Source organism: Buteo buteo, chromosome Z, assembly GCF_964188355.1.
Source record: "Buteo buteo chromosome Z, bButBut1.hap1.1, whole genome shotgun sequence".
Taxonomy (NCBI): domain Eukaryota; kingdom Metazoa; phylum Chordata; class Aves; order Accipitriformes; family Accipitridae; genus Buteo; species Buteo buteo.
The window spans coordinates 6,203,181-6,216,055 of record NC_134204.1 but is presented as its reverse complement, the minus strand read 5'-3'; the positions used below and the strand labels follow the sequence as shown (position 1 = coordinate 6,216,055).

Genomic DNA, 12,875 nt, shown 5'->3' with positions numbered 1-12,875 from the left:
AGTGAAGTTACACTATCACTCTCACAGTATATGATACAGAATGAAAATAAAATCATCACTATATACAACAGAAGTTACAGCTTCTTTGCAAAGATTTTGATTCAGACACAGGTATTAATCGGCATTAAAAATGGAAACAATAAAAACACTACAAATGTGCAAAGTATAACCATAAAACAAATGTCTGCCTTCCACAGACCTGCTTAGTATTCAACCCAGTGCCCCAACACACACAATCTAGATGACTGCTTATTATACTTGTAACAACTTGGATCATTCACATTCTAGTGCATTAAATAAGTTTGAAAACAGAGGAGAGAAAGATGATTTGACTGCAGATGTCTAAGATCCTTTTCCCAGCTTCACTAACCTTTATGAAACCCAACAGCAATCCTGCTGGTTACAAAGTGCTCTGAGAAGTTTCCTCACCCACACCACCTACACGTTAGAAATCTTCCTGAACTGAATGCAGATATGCTAAGGTGCTAAGAAGTTCTGCTACTAATTTTAGACTTTTCAAAGAGCTGGAGAACTTAAAAAACAGCTCAGAACATTGAGGCGGGTATATTCCTCTTTGGAATATGGTTTTACCTGTAACTTACCCGTAATTTATTGATACAAGGTTTCCTGTTAGATAATTTTGCATGTGAAATAGCCTCATGTCTACGGACTTGCCTGTTGATCCCTGGATTGTGGCTGATGCTGCTTGCTGTCACCAGACCTGATACAGACCTTGACTTTGTGGCAGCTATTCCTGGCTTCTTCTCCTTGGGTTTGCCTCTTCATCACAGACTCGTCTGAGGATCTGGACTCAATCAGCTCCGGTTCCCATAGCTGGTTACGCTCTGCTCAGCTCATTCCGGTGCTGTGGGACTACGTCGTGTTGGCAAAGGCACTGCCTTGTTACAGCAGTAACTAGCCTAGTGTTGTTTTTTACCTTCAAATCACTGATGGATGTAACAATCTTACATTTACTTCAACAGCAAGATTTTGTTCATGGGTGAATACTTTCCTTGCTTGTAGAAAACTTATTACCTGGATCCTCATCAGCTTAGAAAATGAGGGGAATTGGCTGGTAATCTCCACTGTGAGGCTTCTCAAAATGAGCCAGGAGCCTAGCAGGACAGTATCTCCCCAGGTCCCAGCAGCGGGGACATGGATGTCTGCTTCTGCTTCGGTTCCTGCTTATAAGTCTCTTAATGGGGAAATAAACAAGAAGCAGAACCAGAAACTTGTGAGTGATGCAATCCATTAAGCAGCATGAATTGCAAATTATGATGAGCCAGTATTCTTTGTAATAGTCCTGGAGCAAAATTGATGAACAATCTCGAAAATAAACTGCATTCTTATCTTTATGGAGATTTTGAATAATAAAGAGATTCATGCAAGGAAAAGCATGTTCACTGATAAATTACAGTGAGAAAGAGGGATAAATTTGCTCAAAATTCCACTGCTGATAAAAGCTGTTTGAGAACGTTATTTGTTGTGAAAGTTATGTAAGAAATAAATTTACATACTTAGTCAAAGTAACAAACTACAAAGACAGGCTCTGTTAGTTGCTCCTGGGGATAGGGCAGGGACCTCTGCAGAATGGTCCCTTTAGGAACCATTTCCTTTGGGCAAAATTTCCACCTAGCCAAACTGTTTTGTTTACTAAACCTATGTAATTCAGAGAACATACAATGCTTTCAAATATCAGACCCCTTCCACAGCTAATATCCCCCAGGACAGACTTGTGATCCATCCGTATTTTTAGTTTTATTTTATTTAATTTCTCCTGCATTGACTGTGTTTGTTCTATTGCCAAAATCATAAGCCAGAAAGAGAACCAAAGTCCAGTATACTTTGCCAACCTGGTTCTCTATATCTGGATGCCAAGTGTAGGGCAGTTACTGCTTGGTGTAATCCATACGTTCTCTTCGAAAGAGCTGTATGAAGGAGGCTTTCTACTAATTCCTTTAAATCGTCTAACCCACGATTTTGATATATGCCAGCGATGACCCAAGGGGCTGACCTTTCTGCATCCTCTTATAAACATGTGATATTCCTTACAGGCAGATGTATTATATAAAAGTGCGTAAAAGTCCTTAAGACTGAACCAGTCATAGGTGTTTTATAATCATCAGAATGAAACAGTCAGTGTCAGATAGGTATTTACCACAGCCCAAGAAAAGATTCTTAAATAAGATGGATAATTCTCTGATTGCACAAACCATTTGTTTCTCCTCCTGAACAACAAGGGAATGGGAGACCAGATCAAATTATACAGCAGAACCATAGCTTTCTTAGGTGAGGCAGATGAGGGGAATCCTACCCAGTGAGGATGTACTTCTAACGGTGCCTTTTACGTTGGTGTCGACGTGCTAATGTAACAAACCCCAACTCTTCCCCCACCTTTTTTCAGTATGCCTGGAAATCTTCCTAAAGTTCCCAGCTGTGAATAAGCTTGCATTCAAACAGCTTGTGCGTGAAGTAAGTTTGCACTCAAGACTGGTGTCCAATTTGTGCTCAGACTATAACTGTATCTATTCACTGCTTCTCTCTGGTAATTACTAGTTTCATGGGGATCATTTTTTCAGACATGTTCTTGCATTACGAGATACAGGGAATACAAATTTGCTTAACATTACTTACACCATAAAACCTAGAATAAATGCAGGGACTTTGTGTCATCGCTTCTCACAATCTAACAACATTTTTCATATCAATTTAGGAGCAAAACCTAACTGCTTCTTTGAGGGGTATGGTTTTTTACTGAAAAACAAATGACCATATTGTTTCATGGAAGCACAATGACAATGTAACAGCTAATATTCATCTATACTAAAACTACTCCAGCCCAAATAATTTTGGTTTCAGCCAATCATCTCTGTACTATTAGCCATAGGATAATTAGAATACAACCAATCTTAGTATTATAATTACTTGCAGTTTAATTCTCACATTGACCTGATATTGCACACCACTATGGCTCATTACACTTGTTTTATTAATGCAGCGTACCAAGAATTATGTTAACATTCTTGCTAGCTACAACATAATCTTCTGGTTCACCCACACACAAAATAGCCTCCATTAAAGGTGAAATAATAATAATAAAAATATCACAGTAAAACTTAAATGCTTAGTTAGACTCTGTTTTCTAAGAATCACAATTTACATAATTGTTCAGACATATTTCACTGCATATTCCTAACTATTCTATTTTGTGTAGAAAATTATATTTATATATGCTTCTGCAACATTCAAAGATACTGTATTGTATGACAGTAAGAATTGAAATAAAATGAGTTCATAAAATCAGTGCTGCCAGTGTATTCGCAGTTTGTCCTCAATAATTGCCTATAATGGTTATCAAAACTGCATTAATCTTTCTTATTGAAAACTATTTATATACCCCTAATTATCATTAAAATGTTATTTTGTCTTCAGCACAACAAATTAATCTTCTTTTCTATTAAAAAGAAATAATCTGATTTTTTTCCAGGCTTTGCCTCTTAATGATGCTTCTGTGAAGCAAACACAAGAGAAAGCTCAAAGAAAAAGAATTAAAAGAAAAAAATGAAAGGAAGAACTAGAAATTTGTCAACAAAAATTACAGACAAGGTTTATCAGTTTCCACATTAATGGTCTATTGTTGCTGAAGGCTTTTTTAAGTGTATCTTTTTCAGTGAAACACCTACAGTTATCTACTGATTCTTAATAAAATTGATTAGAATGAAAGCCACAAAAACAAAATCTGTGGATCAGTCATGGAAACAGCCACGCTGCCCACATGTCTGAGTAAACAAGGACTCAGGCAACAGCTGGGTAACAGACTCCAACACGACCAATCTAAAAGAACATTATTTTAGTTATTACTGACATCTTCTGACAATTTCCAGTTCACCATTTAAGCAAGTATTAAGAGATGAAATAAAGAAAAGCCTCCAGAAAAGCCCCACCTAACCTGGAGTGACACCTAATACTTCGGGGAAACACTTTCTTAGGAAAGAATGGTTTCCGGAGTTGTATGAACAGCACATCTAGTGATTTTTGTTGAACTGAGTTGTATAGATTCCTCAGTTTTAGCAGAATGTATGGAACTCTGAAAATGGGATTACTAGGTACAATCACACAGGATCCAAATATTAGTGCATCCAAAGGAAGCCAATTCACTCCTTGAGATGTTTGGAGGAGGAAGCAACGTTACAAACAGTTAGTTATATTACTGCTGCCAGTTCATAAGTACCTCATTTATATTGACCAGAAGATCATTCTGCTATAGATAGATGCCACAGAAATACTTCATGAAAGACAGACTCTGATCTCAGACTACACAGTCTCAGAAACAGTATTAAAATCACAAGTCATTAAAATTCCAAGGTACTAGATTAGACTTATTTTTAAGGCCCAAGTCATCAATCTTGATCCAATTTTCCTGCCTTTATTTTGAGAGGCTAAGGCAAAAAATAGTGAGATATAGTACATTACAGTACATTACAGTACATGACAGTACATCTTGTGAATACCTGCAATTATTTGGTATGACTAGCAACTTCAGAAATTCATACTGGATTTCAATAACCGAATAAATACTGTAATATATATCTGGAGTTTATCCGATTAAAAGTTTACAGGATGGCAAATACTAGGGAAATAAGCTGCATAAAGAAATACGTAGTTAGAGTAAAATGAGCATCTCAACTTTGCCTCAAATATTAACATTTATTCAGCAAAAGTAGCCTGCTTTTAAAAATGCAGCATTTCACACCAGGATAATGACTCAAATCCTACAGACCCTTCCGGAACAATTGAATGCAGTGATGGTGTTTGCAGCTTTGGGAAATGAGAACGAAGTGGCTATTGCCAACCCTCTCTAATAGTCAAAGGTGCAGCTCAAAGGCAATAAAATATTTATATCTTTTCATCTGGTAACTATGTACATCCCACTATGCAATGTGATACTGGAGATTCAGTTCTGCTGACTGAAGGAGCAATAGCATTGTAGCTATTTCAACTGGAATCACTTCTGACTTGCTGAAGCTCCAACTTTCAGTATACTAAAGTTAAAGGAAAGCCCTACATGAATTTCATTGTCTTTGGAGAAGGACCTCTAGAAAGTAGCAATATTAAAATAATAGACTATACAGTTTATTAAAAAGAAAGACAAAACATAACAGGACATTGTTCTTCACTTATTTCTAGCTGTGCATAATGGTCAAGTACTTCAAACTATGGGGAGTGTAAGCTTGAACTTGCAAGGTTTTCAATTCAATAACGTTGGCTCTGAAAGTTCAGATTACCTCTTGATATGTATCAGAAATCAAGGATTTTTCCTCAAAGTAAACACAAGCCTAATCTTTTAAGAATGCCCCATCACTAAACATCCAGCTTCAAAGGCAATCTTATCCAGGCTCCTCTTCTTGGGAGAAAGGTGAGTGTAATTCTGAGAGCACAGGAAATATGCTCGATTTTTCCTTCCTGGCACGTCAGATAATTGGGATAATAGCTCTGTCTATGCACCTAGTGTTTTCCCCACATTGCTATAAACATCTCAGCTCTGTGCTACAGAAAACAAACACTTTTTATGTTTCCCTATATTAGCCCTCAGATTCCAATTTGTCCCTCACTATCTTAGACAAATGGGGTCACGTAGATCTTTTGCCTTCTATTTGACTAGTCTTAATTATTTATTTTCTGTCATTCAGGTTTATGACTATGCAATAAAAGACAGGTTTAATGGGCCAGTAGTCCAGGATGGGAAATCATCCAGCTAGTGAAGCATTGAGGACATCAAATTAGTGGCACTTCTGATCAGTTTTTTCCCCAGCTTGACATCTGTTTGCAAGCACTCATAGCCAAAATTGTTTTGAAAGGCAATGTCAGCCTTAGGCTTTGGAGCTTGCCTCCTCAGATGCATCAGTGAATCTCTCCACCCCTTACTACTTGTTATTTTCTGCTGTGAAATGACACAAAGCATATAATCATGCACAAGGGAGACAACATTATCTGGTGTTTGATCTGATGAGTAGAAGTCAGGATTCCTGGTCTCTCTCTCTGACACCATTCCTGATTCTCTTGTGACTCCTGTCTTATGTGCATATTTAATATGTACATTAAATTAGAGAATACAACCACACACGTAAGAAAAGTTTCTGGAAACCTTTTGTTTGAATTGAATTAGCTGTCATCATCTGATGATTCTTTGATATTCCTTTCCAGAAACTATTCTAGTAAATGTGACTACTGTTAAGAATCTCCCTGCACTTAAAGAGAAAACAAAATAATATTAAAAGATGCATAGACTTTTGAAAAGAAAGGACTCTTGGGACCATTGTTCTGGACTGCTTTATAGTGCAGACTGAACATCTTTATCCAGTGATTTCTGCTTCAAGCTAAGATTTGCTTGGAAAACAGAGCACCTTAGAAAAAGAAACAAAGAAGAAAAAACAGAGTCCCAGTGGAAACCAAGTACCAACAATCATTAGCATAATTATCATATAATCTCAATGATTATATAATAATCATGATCATAATGTAACTACAGTGATTATTCGATATTAGCACTATGTTAATACTGCTGTACACATTAATGTATAATATATGAGTGTATGTAAATGTAAATATTTATGTAAATGAATGTTTTCATGAGACCTCTGTGTCTTTGCCCTATGAAAATTTGTTGTTATGGTTCATTTTTTATACAAGTCACAGCAGAAGAGCAGTGACACTAAATAAATCAACCCACAGTTCTCTCTTGTCCCCAGTGGCATCATCAACAGCAGCAACTTGCTTAGGGACAGGACATGAAAGTAGACCAAGCATGGAGAATACTTCTTCTGCTATATCCTTGTAGATTTTGGGAATCTAAGGCTCAGGCAGTTCCTGAGCTAGAAAAGTCATGTTTTTCTTTAACACTCCTTGGATGGCTGGTTGAATTACTTTTTTAATCCATCAGAAAAAACTTACATTTATAATTCCTGCAGCAATGAGTTCCATAGTTTAGCTATGCACTGTGTAGGAAAGCAGTTCCATTTGTTTACCATATAATCTGATTAGTCAAGTTTAATTTCATTCTTCCCAGTTCTTGTATTGTTAGAAACAATGAATATTCTTTATTTATTCACATTTTCCATGACTTTTTCTCCCCATATCAAAATTCTCCCAATTTCCTGACTAAATCAACATTTATTTGATGTAGCCACATATGGAAGCTGTTTAGTACCCCTGATTATCTTTGCCTACTTACTTTTCTATTTTCAAATTCTACTGTATCACTTTTGAGAAGAACGAAGGATACTACCACTTCTTATGGTATTTAAGCAATGCTTAATGACATGTAGCATTTGCTTTGTTCTGCTCTATTCTTTATTCCCTTGCTAACATTCCAGTTTGCTTTTTGGCCCTACAGAGCCTTGGGCTGACAGAAATCAGTCAACAGGAATTCTAAGGTGACTTTTTTCCGTGGTGATAGCTTGTTTACAGACCTTTGCCATGTATTTATTGTCATGGTAGCTTGTTTACAGACCTTTGCCATGTATTTATTGTCATGGTTCTCCTTTTATTACTTTCCAGTCTTCAGCATTGAATTTCATCTTACCATCTAGGCTTTAAACATATTAAGAACTAAACTTAAACCTCATCAACATCAACTGTCATTTTTACTACCAAAACAGTTAAATAACATTGAAATTTTTTTCTTCTTATTGTCCAGTTACTAATGGATATATTTAAAACAGGAATGTCCATATCTACACAGAGTTACAATGATAATCTCTGTTCGTTGTTCACCATTTAGTCCCGTCTTTTTGCTTCTTCTCCTTTTGACACTTAACATGTGACATGTCTTCTTTCAATCTTATTTTTGTTATTACACATAAACCTCTTTGAAAATTTAAGGAAAATATAACAACTGGAACCCTGTTCCCTGTATGTTTGTTGACTTAATCAAAGAACTCAAAAAGACTTGTTAGGCATGAGTAACCTCCGTGAAAACCAATTACTTTTGCCTGTAAAAACATATTTATTCATGTACTTGTTATTTCTGTTCTTATAGTAGCTATCAATTTGCTCAGCAAAACTCACATTTACTGGTCTGTAGCTCCCTGGACTGTTCTGAACTTGCCATCTTCGATTTCCCTGGTGCTGATTCCATTTTAAGCACAGTTAATAGTTCAGCAATTTTATACTTGAATTCTTTTAGAACTCTTGGGTGAATACCATCTGTTCCTGATGATTTGTTACCATTCATATTATCAGTTAGTTCTAAAACCTCTCATTCCTAGCATTTTTATAAGCTGCCCAAGTACTGAATTTAGACAGCCTACTGGAGAAACCCTCAGACCTGAAGTCCTAATTCTAAATTTTGGGAAGCTTATATTCAGACTGCAGATCTTCTATAACCATCACTCTTATTCGGATATAAATAGGGAACTAAACTTAATGTCATAATCCCATTTTTCAGTTTTAGGTACCCATATTTCTATCATTCAAAGTCACCTCAGCATTCTCCGTCTTTTCTGTGATTGTTCAGAATACAAATACCACAAAATCCTTTCATTTAGGTACGTTATCCATCAAGATAAAATCGCAGATATGGAGGCAGGTAAAGACAGAACATTACTGATTTTGTTCAGACCTTAGAATTTCAATGAGAATCACAAACAGGACAAAAAAAGATATGGTATAGGCACTGTTGATACTCTCATCAATATAGCAAAATGGAGATGTCCTAAATCATGTCTAGTTCCAATCACTATCTAGACAAATAAAACCATACACTGAAGAAGCAGAAGGCTTAATACATTTAATGGATAATGGCATGATGGAGTTTCTGAGTAACAGCTTATTACTTAATTTCAGGTAGCATGGGATGGTTTTTTTAATTACTGCGTTGTGCTTATTTTCTCTCTAAATATCACTGATTTTTTACACAACTATTTTCTGCCAGAGATTTCAATAACATGAAATTTTCTGCTGCTTCTTTCTGTTTTCACTTTTTGAAGGAAAATAGCCATTCCAATCCTATTTTGCTTTAATGAAATATACTTCCAAAGAACAGCAGGCTTTCTAGTCACAAGGTTAAGGAACTTACCAGTTACAAAAATAAAGAAGATTTCTATACTACTGTGTAAGTTTGGCATAACAGTAAGCCTTTAACTTAAGTGCACAAGAGTAATAAAAAAATTCCTATCAGAACTATTCTATAGTTTTTTATTAATTTTTTTATTAATTACCTTCTCTTTCCCTTATGGCCTTTTTACTTGTGCTCCATAAAAAGCAATTTCTCTTTTACGGACGTACCATACTGAAAATGTCAGGCAATCAGGACAATTATAAAATTATTTTTATGTGCTATGGTTCCAAAATTAGTAAAAGCAGTATTTTTTAATTTTTGTGTTAAATTTAAATGACATAAACGGTGCTAGGTTGACAGCCCTGGAGAATGAAGCACTGTTTCTCTCCACAGAGCAGTGGTACAAACAGTGGGAGTTTGTCCAGCACGTTCTGAAAAACTAATTGCACCTCAGAAAGAGAGAGCATTGACAAGGATGAAAATTCAGTTCTTATTACCTTTAAATTTTTCACCCCTTTTACTAAGAATGCCAGGGAAGATTTTTCAGAAGAGAGTACAAGGGCACTTTTACCATCGTCCCATCTAGCCATGGTTTCAGACTCCAGATTCCACGGAGTTCGAACAACAAAATACAACCGACTTCTCTGGATTTTTTATAAGTTATATGGACACTTTTCATATAGAAATTATCTTTACACACAATTCTCTGGGACTGGTTCCCTCCCAATAAAACGCAGAAGACTGAAGCATATGCTTGCAGCAAGGAAAAGCAGTAATTAATGAACTGAGACCTATGAACCCTCCCCACATCTCACTTCTTCCTCGTCAAAGGCTCGAAGGTTTATCAAATGAGGTACAAAACCCTAGCAAAAGCAAAGACATCAGATGTAGCAGTGAAATATTCTTTGCCTCAAAATTCTGAAGTATGGTGACATTAAATACTTACACAAGAACTATTCAGGGGCTCAAGAATGATTTTTTTTGCAGCTGCCATCGTGTCTGAAGTCCTGCCTGATATTTCCCAAAGGACTTTCAGGTTTCATTCACCCATCTGTGATGTCTATAACTCTCCCATTCCCCTTTTTTTTTTTTCCTGACAGATCTTAGGGATTCTCACAATTGCAGATCCTCAAAATCAAGTCAAACTATTCTCAAGTTCTAACCTTCTCCTGGTTTTGAGAGCATTACAATCCTGATAAGTTTAACAGGCATCACCAGTCATCTTATAGTCACAAGGAATCATCAGTGAAATCATCTCATTCACTTCAGATGGGAAAGAAAATGGGATTAAAAGGGAATATTTCTCTATAAGCAACATTTCTTCAGTGGGGTGCACTGGAAAATTAGCTACACAGGTCTGTAGCCCAAATCAAGTCAGATGCTACAAGGTCTGATGAATGCTCAATGCCTATTTCACTCCAAGGAATGCATAGATTGTCTTCTCTACTCCCTCTTCCAATGTCGTGCTCTTCCACCTTCTCCTCTGACTCCACCAAACACACAACCACCTGCAATCCCTTCCTAACCTATAACAAATAACCTATTAAAAAAAAATATCTATTTTTAATTAAATAGAGAAAATACATGCAGTTTTCTTCATACAACATGTTAAGAAAGAGAGCAAAATTGATCAGGAATGTCACCTGAAGCCCACATTCCTGCATCAGTTCAAGATTCATGAAGTGAAAATGCCCAGATAATTCTGAGAATCTGGCCATACCTCCCAGGCTGATCACCTGCAACATAAACCTTGTGCTGGACTTCACTGGAAAATAGACCAGGATTTTGTGGCAATAGTTCATGTGTGGTTTGAAGCAATTGCTGGGAAGGTTGGACACAATGATAGGAAGGTGACTAGGTTTGGTCCGTAGTTTCAGTGGGCCAGGACTAAGCATGTCTGGGATAATATCCCTCAGATTTCGAAGAAGGAAAAAAACCCAACAAAACATATCTATCTCATGCATTCCTCAGGTTTAAAAATCCAAGAAATTGTGAGCTGTAGAAATGAACGGAGTCTCAGAAACAAAGGCAAGTTTTACTTTTTTAATCATAATGAAAGAAGAGATTGTAAGAGACACAGCTAGGAAAAGAATGGAAGAATTATCCCATAGTTTTGGTAATGACAAACTTTATTAAATGTAAAGACACTGTCTTCCCCATCACCTCAGAGGAGATGTAAAGCAATTCAAAATTTCAACGACTGACTATACACGACAGGATTACCCAAAGGGTGGCCCGTGGTGCTGTTATATATCCTAAACTGAGCACATGGCTGGTGTTAGATTATTGTGTTAAAACATGCAGACACACACAAGCACACACAAAACTCCATGCATTTGTGTCAGTGCTTGTACCAGACAATTTAAAAAAACTGACAAGACATTTTATTTTTCAACTTATTAACCTTTTTAGATTGTAGTAGGTGGTAAAAAGGACATAGATGGAAACAGAGGGAAAGAACATTCCCTGAGCAACAGAGGAAATAAATGCAGCAATGAGAGAAGGGAAGCCCATCCTTTTTTCTTTTTGAAATAACACCCATCACGACAAGGCGGATGCAGATATTAAACTGTATCAACTCCAATTTCAAATAAACAACATACCATACCCTGACTCCCGGACTGGGACTAGGGTTCTGATCAGTAAAACTGTGTGATTAATACTGATAATGGCTAACACTGAAACCTGAATTGTGCCATTTTATAGACTTTTAACATCTTGAGTTTCAACTGTAGTAATGTGCTTTAATGTCATTTTATCATGGGTAATTTCCTGGACCTTCTTGAATTAACTGTGCTATATCAAACAATTTACTCAGAGATTTAGAAGCTGCCATTATACAAAGATTTTTTTACTGTAAAATTTGGACACTATGGATGAGAGATTGGAAGTTTCCAGAATGGCTATAACACAGAGGTATTTTCCCTTTCATTTTCTTTTTCAGATTGGTTTGTTTGGGTAAGGGGTTTTGGGTTTGGGTTGTTTTTTTGATTTTGCTTGTCATGACTACACAGCTTAAACAATGTCCCAGCATGTGAAGCTAACATGCTGCTATTCTTAGCCAAGTTGTTAGATCTGGATAAAAACAAATCTAACTTCCTAATTCATTTGGAGAAAAAAAAAAAAAGTGAGTCAAGACAAGAAGACAAGCAAATCTTCAAAAAGCAAAAATGATTAAACTGATTAATCTTCTTTAAATGCTAGGTCATGCTCTTATTATTTGTGACACCATGATGAGCTGTAATTAAATTCTGGCAAAATTTCTTCTTTCAAGTAATTTGAGCTACTACTGCAAAAACACACAGCAGACTATCCTTGCTACCAGGAATTCACATTTTTATATAAACAATGCACTCAGTAAATGTTGTCTCCTATATTAATCTGCTACTTTGCCAAGGTACTTTCATTTTCACAAAGTTGCCCATTACTGTCTCGCTTTCAGGACAGCATCTTCGCTCAAGTGCAGATTAACATGAAGAACACACATTAGTTCCACTCTAATTAAGCGTATGCTTAAATAGTTTCCTGAACTGGAACTGTAGTAAATAATATATGAGTTAGGCTGAAATCTTGATTTTGCTGATGTAAAAATAGCAGCATGTATATAAAAAGATACCTTCCCATTGCATGACATTCTCTTTCACGTCTATGTGCCCCTGTGGAGAAAATGAGAGGATAAATCTTGAGAGATGGGAGGTCATATTGCTTCAGGCATGGATGGTGGAGAGGCACAACTGTGCCCCAATTAGTACTGCCTGATGCGGTATGGTCATGTCTCTCCCCTTTCTGCATTAAGAACAGGTTGATGCCTGGCTTG

General features: G+C 36.5%; 1 protein-coding gene across 1 annotated transcript in view; it reads right to left on the bottom strand.

Annotated features, from left to right (window-relative positions):
* The window catches only part of RIT2 (Ras like without CAAX 2), a 174,823-nt gene that overhangs the window by 61,949 nt on the left and 99,999 nt on the right, over positions 1 to 12,875 (bottom strand). The gene's annotated exons all lie outside the window — the stretch shown is intronic.